The sequence below is a fragment of the Saimiri boliviensis genome, chromosome 13 (genome assembly GCF_048565385.1).
Source record: "Saimiri boliviensis isolate mSaiBol1 chromosome 13, mSaiBol1.pri, whole genome shotgun sequence".
Taxonomy (NCBI): Eukaryota; Metazoa; Chordata; class Mammalia; order Primates; family Cebidae; genus Saimiri; species Saimiri boliviensis.
The window spans coordinates 95,264,335-95,276,787 of record NC_133461.1 but is presented as its reverse complement, the minus strand read 5'-3'; the positions used below and the strand labels follow the sequence as shown (position 1 = coordinate 95,276,787).

The 12,453-nt window shown below is 40.0% G+C and overlaps 1 pseudogene; it reads left to right on the top strand.

Annotated features, from left to right (window-relative positions):
• Positions 1-7,657: 7,657 nt before the first annotated feature.
• On the top strand, positions 7,658-10,045 carry LOC101032655 (cullin-2-like; annotated as a pseudogene).
• The last annotated feature ends 2,408 nt before the right edge of the window (positions 10,046-12,453 follow it).

Genomic DNA, 12,453 nt, shown 5'->3' with positions numbered 1-12,453 from the left:
TCCCTCTCAAGATGCTGGTTCTCAGACACAGCAGCACATGGGAACCACATGGGGGAATTTTTAAAACTACAGATGCCTGGGCCCCAGCCCTGGAGAGTATCATTAAATTTGTGTAGGATGTGGTGGGGTACTTGCATCTGTCACATCTCCTCCATTGATTCTAATACACAATAAAGTTTGAGAACCACTTCCTCACTAGTATATATAGGATGAGGCATCAGCTGATGTTGATTATTGATTTTTGGGTGGGGACTTTTGTCTGTCTCTTTGCATTTTTTTGTGTGAATTAACAGTCAGCTAGATAATTCTACAGGGAACTTCCCAATTCCAGAAACCTGCACATTGCTGTAGGGCCAGCTGCAGTCACATGGAAATCACAATCAGGACTTAGGGGAAGGAATTTGTCCGAGAGTAACCTTTCTCCCACCAACCACTGGAATTTTTCTGCTGTTTGAACACTTCTTCATGCTCGGTCTTCAATAAGTGACTTGACTGTTAGAGGAGATTAAGTCAGTCTGTTTCAATTAATATCAAGTTCTCAGGCCAAGGAAAAGCTGGCTCCTTGAATCATGATCATTTTTATTTTTCTTCAGACATTTAAATGTAGTAACTTCCAGTAGTGCACTGAGAACTTTTGTGCTTTGGGACAATTTCATACTTTGTTATAAAGAAGAAAGGAGGGAGGGGAGGTGTCGGCCTGGGTCAACCCCAGGAATCCTGAGCCCCGAAGCAGGGCATGGGATGCTAATATTGGAATTCCATGGTTTCAGGGTTCCCAGGGATGACAAATTGCCTTTATGTACATAACGCCCATACTGGATGCAACTTTCTATGAATAATTCTGCTTATATAAAATTACACACTAATTAACCAAAATAGACTTTAGCAATTTTAAAATTTCTGTGGATATTTTAAATTGTCTAAGAAATCATCCAGCACAAATTCCCAGTCAGTGTCTGTCTGTCTTTGACTCCCAGTCACTCTGCTAGGTACAGAAAGGCCTCCGTGGTGCCATTGTGGGAAATACCATGTCTTTAAAACTTTACTTTTAAAGGAATCAGCTGAGGAGATGCTTGTATTCCTCACCAACTCTGGCAGATCTGTGATGATGTAGGAGAGGGTAGAAACTACCCCAAAAAACATATAGGTGTTGTGGGAAAAAAAAATCCCTTTATTTTTTATGGTTGTTTTTTAATTCTAAAGCTCCCATTTTCACTAATGATAGAAGAAACGCCAACATTGATTTGCCAGTTAATGATAATCCACTCATTTTAAAGTCCTAACCCCCTCTCATGGCATGAAAATAATTTTCTCTCTACCCTTTATCCTTCTTAGTTGGGACAAACCCCTCTGACAAAAGGCAGATTAACAAGAGGAAAACAGTTTATTAACATGTATACCTCATGTATACCCAGGACATAGTCAAGGGAAAAATAAATAAATTTCAAAAGGTGGTTTAGAATTTGGGTTGAAATGACATCTTCAACTGAAAGTAGCAAGCAAGCAAGCAAGCAAGAAAGGAAGAGAGGTAGGTAGGTGGAGGGAGGGCCAATTATTGAGAGATGCCCAGGAAAAGCTCAGGAAACCAGGGTAGCGTTTGTTATTGTAAACCCCAAAATAAAATTATTTTCTTGCAAATTGGTCTGAGGTCCTTACAGATGCTGGTTATTGGACTTTTGTCAGATGCACAGTTTGCAAAAATTTTCTCCCATTCTGTAGGTTGTCTGTTTACTCTGATCATAGTTTCTTCTGCTGTGCGAAGCTCTTTAGTTTAATTAGATCCCATTTGTCAATATTTGCTTTTGTTGAAATTGCTTTTGGCATCTACATCATGAAATCTTTGCCGAGGCTTTTATATTTTTGGGTTCTCCTTAGCAAACTATTGTAGAAACAGAAAACCAAATACTGCATGTTCTCACTTATAAGTGGTAGCTAAATGATGAGAACACATAGACATATAGAGGGAAACAACACACAGTGGGGCCTATCGGAGGGTGAAGGGTAGGAAGAGCGAGAGGATCAGGAAGAATGACTAATGTGTACTGGGTTTAATACCTGGGTGATGGAAATAATCTGCACAACAAACCCCTATGACACAAGTTTGCCTGTGTAACAAACGTGCATGTGTACCTCTGAACTTGAAATAAAAGTCTTCCCATGTGTGTACCTATGCAACAATCTCGCATGTTCTTCACATGTACCCCAAAACCTAAAATGCAATTAAAATAAATAAATAAATAAATAAAGAATTCTTAATTCTTTAAGGGATGTTTCCATATCCTGCATTAATAATTATAAGAATTTAGTAGCAATGTCAAAAAAAAAAAAAAAAAAATCAAAGGCCCCCATCCAATCATTTGAATGGATTCCCTCCTCTCAGCCAAGGGCATTCCAAAGTTAGCCTAAAAAACTAGTTTCAGTTCATGATGGGAAGGGGGAGCCAGACATGCCTCAGGATATCCTTCTCCCTTTTGAAATTACTGACACAGCAGACTCTGGAAGTCTAATAAAAACATTTACAATCTATTCTCTCTGAAACCTGCTACCTGGAGGCTTCATCTGCATGATAAAACCTTGGTTTTGGTTTCTACAACCTTTTACCGAGACATTCCTTTCTATTGATGATAACTCTTTCAACCAATTGCTAATCACAAAATCTTTGCATCTGCCTATGTCTTGAAAACCCTCTGCTTCCAGTTGTCCTGACTTTCCAAATGAAACCAGTGTACATCTTACATGTATTGATTGATACCGTATATATCTCTAAAATATGTAAAACCAAGTTGGACTTTGACCACCTTAGGCACATGTCCTCAGGATCTTCTGTGTCATGAGTCACTGGTCACTCATATTTGACTTAGAATAAATGTCTTCTGGTATTTTACAGGGTTTGACTCTTTTCATCAGTATTCTGCAGATTTAAGTCCACGCCTTTTCCAATAAGAGTTACTGGTACAGATAGAAAGACATCCTTACAAATGGAGATTTCCTTTACAGATATAAATTTCCCCTACAAAAGGGTAACCTCTACTCTCCTTTCAGAGATTCTTCTGCATCTTTGGTTTCTCAGAATAATCTTCATGCCAAGGTGGCATATTTGGGGGTGGTATATTCTCGCCTATTATACTAGTGTGAGTGCTCATCCTCATGGGACAGGCAGGAGGTGGGCTGGTCTTCCCTGTTGGCTGTTACAAACCTGTGTGGGAACATGCTCAGAACCCCCAGAATTGGTAAAAATATTATCTTAAAGGAAAAACATTTAAAGTGAAGAAGATGCAGAAATAAATCTTAACTTCCTTTCTTTGACTAAACCAGAGCCTCCAGAAAATACAATGATATGAACCCTCCTCACAGGGGATTTCCTGTGAATTCAGCTGCTGTGGGGACAGGCTGCTCATTTTCTTAGCATAAAAAACTCAACTGGAACTTTGTCTGGCAGGTTCTCTGTCCACTGCACAAACAAAACCAATTCATGGAGACCATGGCATTGCAAAGGAGAAATAGCTTAATTGACATAAGGCCGACCATGCCATGTGGGAGAGAGTTATTACTCAAATAAATCTCCCCCCAAAATTCAGAGGTTAGGATTTCTCAAGGACAGTTTGGCAGGCAGGGAACAGGGGCTGCTGATCAGATGGGGTTACAGTCACATTCATTTGGAAAATGATTCTTGTGTGTGCTAACTTTGCTTCTGGGTGGAAGCAAAGTACAAAAATGCAAAAACCTGAAAAGATATCTCAAAGGCCAATCTTAGGTTCTACAAAAGTGATGTTATTTATAGTAGTTAGTGAAGTTGTAAGTCTGGTGATCTCTGACCTTTACTGACCAATAATGGTTGGTAATCGTTTATGTCTATACCCAGCAGAATTCAGGCTCCTCTCATCTCTTAACCTGGTGGTTTTTCATTAGCTTTATAATGGTGGTTTAGTTTTTGGGGAGGGCTATTATCATTTATACTATAAACTAAATTTCTTCCAAAGTTAGCCTTCCACAAGCCTAGGAATGATTGACTAAGGGAAGTTTGGAGGTTAGAGGCAAGATGGGTGTTGGTTAGGTCAGATCTCTTTCACTGTCATAATTTTCTCACTGTAATAATTTTTGCAGCAGTGGTTTCAGAACCTTCCATCCCTTCCCACTGAAGTCCTAACCCCATCCCCACCCTGCTCACTCTTGTTAAATTTGTTATATAAGCTTTTTATCTCTGGCTATTGAGCGAGTTGCTCATCACTGAGCACTCCTGCATGTATGCTGTATGGGAGAACATGCTTTCTTTCTACTCTCAGGTCCTGTAACTGAGTCTGTGACAACAGGCAGATTAACAGGAGAAAAAGTATGCAAATTTGTTACATACATAGGAGCATCAGAGGAAAAAATAAGGGAATAACTCCCAAACCAAGTAGGGGAGAGTAGATGATGAATGGAAAAGATGAATGGGCCTTTGGAAGAATAGGTATCAGTCTGTGACTAAGTTTGAGTATCGCATTGACTCCCTGACTCTCATCTTGTGATACAAGTTAATCTTCCCTGGTTGATGAAATTCCTAGGGAGGGGACTGATGACAGCTGAGTTCCTTTCAGAGGATCTGTTTTTAGACAGGTAAGGGGAGCCCAGAGAAAGCCTCCGCCTACATCCACTGTCCCCCAAGTGCCCTCAATATGAAATGTCAATACACTGAAGCAGCATATTTTACAATGGCATTTCCTGAACACCTTTAATGCAAAAGTAAACCTTTTTTCCTGTTAATCTGTCTATTGACAGTTAATTTACAGGCCCCCAACCACTGGATTCAACCTGGCAGAGGAAAAGCTTTCCTCCCAACAACTTACTCATACAACCTGGTTTCTGAGCATTGGCCACTATTCTCACTGCATTTGCTGTGGGAGAATTGTTTAAGGGTGGTATAACCTGTGTGGCAGAGGTACCTGGCAGCAATCACTTCAGCATACCCTCAGAATGTGCCTATAATCTAAGAGAATGTGTGTTCAGAATTCTGAGCTAAAGAATCTGAGAGTGGCCAACCTCTCAGATTCCTTAGCTCAGAACTAAGGAAGTATCTATGAAGGACATTTGAATCCCTGGCCCGTTAGTTGGAAGGCAGTCTTTACAGTGGGTTCAGGCCCTTTGTTTGCTAGGTGAAGGTTGCTAGGTAAAAATGCTGTATAACCTGCATACTTTTTTGTTTTAAACAAATCATAGTGGTTTTCTGGTCTAGCCTACCACTCTTGAACTGGCCTGTGTGTAAATCCTCAATAAACCCTAAGTGCCATTTGCTGGCCCTGAGTCTCTTGGGCCTCTCGAACACAGTGCTGTCCCAGTAAAGTCAATGGTGGTCTGGCATGACATAACTCATGTATAAACAAATTCAGAAAAAGAAACCAATGGTACAACTCAAGATCTTTACAGCATGAGGACTCTACAGTTGCCAACAATACTTATTGGCAGGTGCAGGTGAAGGATTTAAGATGAGCAAATGAATTGAAAAGAGGCATTGGCCTCTTCAATAGGAATGAGGGTTTGCAGTTCATGGCAAAGTCTGCAGGGCAGGAGAAATCTAGTCCTGTGAATTTTTTTTTTTTTTTTTAACTGATCAATAGAACTGCCTTTCAAAATAAGAACTCACTTTGGTGGAAAACTACCAAGCCTGAAATCACATTTGAGCAAAACAACAGAGACTGAGAAAAAAGAACATTCACATAAAAGCAGTGAAGGAGAACTGAGCCAGAAAAGCTTAGAAATAAACAGCAAATTTTTTCTTTTCTTTTGTAAAGTGAAATTTTTATTGAGAGCTTTGTAAATTATGCATGCAATTATAAGAAATAATACAGAGGAATCTTGTTTATATTTTGCCCAGTGTACCCTGATGGTAAGATTTCGTGAAACAGTAATATAATATCAGAACCAGCAGAACCAAGATGTTAACATTGATACAGTCCACTAATCTTATTTAGATTTTTTCCAGTTCTACATGCATTTATTCATGTGTGTGCATACTTAATTGTTTATCACCTGTGTATATTTGTGTACTACCGCAGCCAGTGATACTGAGCAATTCTAATACTACAAGGATCTTTCTAGTTGCCTTTTTGTAACCATATCTACCTATACCAGTCATCATCATCTCTGATGTTATCCTTTCAAAAATGGTATATGAAATGAATTCATACAGTGAGTAAACTTTGTGATTTTTTTTTCACTCAGCATAATTACCCGACATTCATCCAGGTTATGTGCATCAATAATAATCCATTCTTTTCTTTTCTTTTTTTTTCTTTTTGAGATAGGTTCTCACTCTGTCACCCAAGCTGAAGAGCAGTGAGGTGATCATAGCTCACTGCAGCCTCCCACTCCAAGGCTCAAGCCATCCTCCTGTCTCAGCCTCCTGAGTAGCTAGGAGTGCAGATATGAGCCACCACTCCCAACTAATTTTTAAATATTTTTGTAGATATGAGGTCTCACTGTATTGCCCATGCTGGTCTTGAACTCTTGGCCTCAAGTGGTCCTCCCACCTTGGCCTCTTAAAGTGCAGGGATTACAGGCATGAACTACCACACCTGGCCAATGGTATGTTCCTTTATATATATATTTTATGAAATGAATGTACCACAGCTTGCTTAACTACTTATCTATTGAAAGATACATGGGCTGTTTCCAGTTTTTGGCTATCACAAATAAAGCTACTGTAAAAATTCTTGTTCCAGTTTTTGTGTGAACCTATCTTTATTATTATTATTTTTTTTGAGACAGAGTCTTGCTCTGTTGTCAGGCTGAAGTGCCACTATCTCAGCTAATTGCAACCTCTGCCTCCTGCGTTCAAGCGATTCTCCTGCCTCAACCTCCCAAGTAGCTGGGACTACAGGTGTGCACCACCACACCCAGCTAATTTTTGTATTTTTAGTGGAGTTGGGGTTTCACCATGTTGGCCATTATGGTCTTGATCTCCTGACCTCGTGATCTGCCCACCTTAGCCTCCCAAAGTGCTGGGATTACAGGCATGAGCCACTGTGCGCGGCCCTGTGTGAACCTATCTGTATTTCTCTGGACTACATGCCCTGGAGTGAAATTTCTGGGTTGTATTGTAGTTGTATGTTTAGTCTTATAAGAAACTCATGAATTTTTTCGAGTGCCTGTACCATTTGACACTACCACCAGCAATGTGTCAGTAGTTTCTCTACAACCTTGGCAGTATTTGATGTTGTCTTTATATATGTCTTTTTTCTGCAAACAACAGAAAAAGAAGCTGTGTGAACTTAGCTTCTTTTAAATGTTTTTTTTTTCTTTCAAAAAGAGGAACACTAATTTCATGAAAACATAAAAATTAACCTCACATAAAAATGAGCAAAAGAAACCATCAAGGTTAAATTTCACACAAAGTTGCTATAAGAGTAAAAGAGAATAACAAACTGAGTAACATTCCTACAAACAGCAAAAGCATGCCAGAAAGTACCCATAAAACAGATCAAAACTGTAATGTTTTTAAAATTAATAATTGTACAGTAATGGCAGTGCTGTGAGCAGGGGAACATGAGCTCACAGCTGCTGCTGTTGCCTCCCCCCACTTTCCTCACCGGGCCGTCGCTCCTTCGGGATGCCTCCCCCTCCCCTTATTTCCTGCCCCTTGCCTCGCTTCTGCAGAATATTTCAACACTACACGTGCACAATGTCTTTGAAACCAAGAGTATCATAGATTTTGATGAAACATGGAACAAACTTTTGACAACAATGAAAGCTGTGGTCATGTTGGAATACGTCAAAAGAGCAGCACGGGACCAACTGCTTCTCAGGGATCTATGCTTTAAGTGTGTCCCATCCTGATCCCCTTGGGGAAAGACTTTATATAGAAACTAAGATTTTTTTGGAAAGTCACATTCGGCATTTGCACAAGAGAGTTCTGGAGTCAGAAGAACAAGTACTTGTTATGTATCACAGGTACTGGGAAGAATGCAGCAAGGACGCGGACTCTCTGGATTGCTTACATACATATCTCAACACCCAGTTTATTTAAAAGAATAAATTAACAGAAGCGAAACTTCAGTATGGCTGTGGTGGTGTAGATATGAATGACCACTTACAGAAACAGGAGAGCATTGGATATGTGGAGGAAATTGATGATTGCATCACTTCAGGCCATCCTTATCCGAATGCTGCTCTAAGAAATGAAAAATGATTGTGGGGGAGAAGACCCGAACCAGAAAGTAATCCACGGGGTTATTAACTCCTTTGTTCATGTTGAACAGTATAAGAAAAAATTCCCTTAAAGTTTTACCAGGAAATCTTTGAGTCTCCCTTTCTGACTGAAACAGGAGAGTATTACAAACAAGAAGCTTCAAATTTATTACAAGACTCAAACTGCTCACTGTATATGGAAAAGGTTCTAGGCAGATTAAAAGATGAAGAAATTCGATGTTTAAAATACCTACATCCAAGTTCATATACTAAAGTGATTCATGAATGTCAACAATGAATGGTAGCAGACCTCTTATAGCTTTTACATGCAGAATGTCATATCATTCGACAAGAGAAAAAAAATGACATGGCAAATATATCTTATCTCTGTGCTATGTCCACATATGACTTAAGAGCTGCAAAGCTATATCCTTGATGAGGACTTCATATGACTCAGGAGTTGCAAAACCATATCCTTGATGAGGGCCTTCAAGCAAGCAGCAACCTTACTCAGGAAAACATGTCAGCACTGTGGAGTCAGTTTTGGAAGTGCATGGTAAATTTATTCAACTTATCAACACTATTTTGGATGGTGATCAGCACTTTGAGTGTGTTGGATAAGGCACTTACGTCAGCTGTAAATTACAGAGCCTAAGTCTGTTTGCCAAGCACCTGAACTGCTTGCTAAGTCTGTGACAGCTTATTAAAGGAGTTGGCGAAAGGGATGACAGAGAATAAAGTGGAAGACAGGCTCACGAGCTTCACCACGGTGTTCAAATACATTGATGACAAGGATGTCTTTCGAAAGTTCTACTCAAGACTGCTGGCAAAACGTTTAATTCATGGGTTGTCCTTGTCTATGGACTCTGGAGAAGCCATGATCAACAAACTAAAGCAAGCCTGTGGTTATGAATTTACCAGCAAGCTACATTGGACATATACAGTTATGAGTGTCAGTACTGATTCCAACAATGAGTTCAGCAATTTTATCAAAAACCAAGACACAGTAGTAGATTTGGGAGTTTTCAAAATATATGTTCTACAGGCTGTTGTGTGGCCTCTTACTCAGGCTCCTGCATCTACATTTGTGATTCCCCAGGAATTAGAGAAAAGTGTACAGATATTTGAATTACTTTATAGCCAAAATTTCAGTGGAAGGAGACTTACATGGTTACATTATCTCTGTACAGATGAAGTTAAAATGAACTATTTGGACAAAGTATATGTAGCAATGGTTACAATATACCCAAGTGGCAGTTCTTGCCTTTCACAGCGGTGAAACTGTCAGTTATAAAGAGCTTCAAGACAGCACTCAGATGAATGAAAAGGAACTGACAAAAACAATCAAATCATTAATTGATTTGAAAATGATTAACCATGATTCAAAAAAGGAAGATACTGGTGCAGAATCTTCGTTTTCATTAAATGTGAACTTCAGTAGTAAAAGTCTAAAAGGACTACATCAATGCAGAAAGACATACCATAAGAAATGGAGCAGACTAGAAGTGCTGTCGATGAGGATCAGAAAACGTATCTCCAAGCTGCTACAGTTCGTATTATGAAAGCACGCAAAGTGCTTTAGTACGATACCTTTATTCAAGAGGTGATCAACCAGTCAAGAGCTAGATTCGATCCCAGTATTAGCATGATTAAGAAGTGTGCTGAAGTTCTGATAGACAGTACAGCAAATGCAGCTAGGCATTGGCAGATGAACACAGCTACGCCGTGTGATGTCACCGTGCTCCAGTGTGGTGTGAGAAGATCATTGCCATCATCATTTGGTGTGTTCCTGTGGGAAAAAGCAGGCCTGTGCCTCCATAATTTGGTCATTTGGCAGCCCCTGTTTTCTGCTGTTTACAATCTCACCAGTGCCATGTCATGAGCATCAAGGAAAATGCCTAGAGACATTTCAAGCTCATGTCATGATGATATTTCTTAAAACTTCATTAAAAGAAGGAGCGAAGTGTTGCTAAAATGTGGAAATTCGGTTAGGTACCATGCTTTTTCTTCCTTTCATGTTTGCAGTTGTGTGTGTGTGTGAGTGTGTGTGTGTGTGTGTGTGTGTGTGTGTGTGTGTTTTAATGCATCTTAAAGGACATAAAATTAAAAAAATATATTGTAATATGACAGATAACCTAATAATTGTATGTACATGAAAATGCCAAACATGATACTCTGCTTGTCAAATAAAAAGTAAGTAAATAAAATTAATAATTAAAAAAATTTAAGAATATGATAAAACACAGGAAAGAGAAATTTAAATAGGATTAGAAAACTCAGAAATAATATAACAATTGAAGAATTAGAAATATAAAAAAAATTATGAAAAATATATAAACCAGGCTGCTGGATGTTGTGGTTCACACCTGTAATCCCAGCACTTTGGAAGGCTGAGGCAAAAGTATTACTTGAGGCCAGGAGTTTGAGACAAGCCTGGGCAATATGGTAAAACCCTGTCTCTATTAAAAAAATTAAAAGTGAATAAATAAAGGGAACACATACTCTGTTCACTGAAAAGTCCTTATGGCATTCTGCTGATGGCAATAGCTGTTCCAGACAGCCTGCCACTGCCATCATGCTGGCTGCAGCAGGGAGGAATGGCCAGGGCTACTCACTGCATGGAGCTGGTGGGAGCCAGTGACAAGTGGGAGCCCCACCCCTTCTGAATTGGGTGGCAGGCCCCTGGGTGCCACTGTAGCCATGAAAACAACAGCTGCAGACCCAGGGCTTCTGCTCTGCAGAGCAGGTGGGAGTCCTGCTACGCCTGCCAGCCCAGCCACAGGTGCAGCTGCAGTCTCCCAAACTGCAGCTGCATACTTGGGCATTCCTGCACTATTAGGGGCCCAGGAAGGGCCCCCATGACCTCACAGGCTCAGAAGTGCCTGTTCCCACTGCCTGGCTTCTCCCTGATGTTGGCACCCATTCTGACCTGGGAGCAAAACTGAGGCCGAGCCCAGGAGCAGAAGCAGGAGGCAGACAGATTACTGTGTTGAAGATGATTGGTCCCCAGTGAGGTCCCACCTTTAGGCCAGGAAGGTCTGAAGGCTGGGGGCTGGGCTGCCAGTCCCACCCATTGAAGTGGGAACTTGTGGTGCCTTTTCTGGTCCCATGGCCTCCCGTGGACCAACTGGCATACGTTTCCTCCCCTCTGAGGCCCATGAAAGCCCCTGGCTCAGCATATATGTGTGTGTGTGTGTTTGTGTGTGTGTGTGTGTGTGTGTGTGTGTGTGTGTGTGTGTGTGTATATATATATATATATATATATATATATATATATATATAAACAAGACAGCATTTATCACAATGGCTGATTCCAGGTTTGGGTTAGGAAATCTACAAGATGAGCCAAGAGTATCTTGTCATGAAAGAAAAGCAAGGATGCAAGGGTGCTATCTAAGACTACTAGGGTTGTTATGGACTGAATTGTGTCTCCCTAAAATTCCTGTGTTAAAAGATCTAACCCCCAAGGTAAGTGTCTTTGGGGATAAGGCCTTAAGGAGGCAATTTAGGTTAAATGAGGTAATAGGGGTAGGCCTTAATCTGATGGGACAAGTGTCCTTTTCAGTAGAGGAAAAGACACAGAGATCTCTTTCTCTCTTCATGCACACACAGAGGAAAGGCTAAATGAAGACAGTGGGAAAACAACCCTCTGCAAGCCAAGAAGAGAGACCTCACCAAAAACCAGCACTGTCAACACCTTGATCTTGGACTTTCAGCCTCCAGAATTACGGAGAAATAAATTCTGTTGTTTAAGCCACCTCATCTGTGATCTCTTGTTGTTGTAGCCCAGCCTAACCAACACAAGGATCAGCTAATAAAGACTCAGGAACCAGTGTGAGGAGGCTCTCATTAGCCAAAGAGAATATCATTTGGATACTGATAAGGATAATTACCACAATTAATTGAAACATTACACATAGGTTTTAATCCATGCATTCATATTTATTCTAAAAAGGTAGTTTAAAAACTCATTGGAACCTTTGAAGGGTATTAAGGAATCAACTCATTATTTTGAAAATTTGCTAATTTAAGATAAAAATGAATTATTTTCTTGCCTATCCTATATCCCAGTGTAACTAAATAGTTGGTAGATTTTCCCGTTAGGAAATCCAGCTAATAAGTTGGTAAATTTTCCCTGTAGGTATATTCCAGCTAATAAATGATAAAAAAAAAGATAGAATATGAATATCAGCATTTTGTAACTGCCAGTGAATTAATAGGTCTATATAATGATCATCAATAACTGATAATGTCAGAGATAGACCTCATGACTCTGGCGAGGTCACAGCA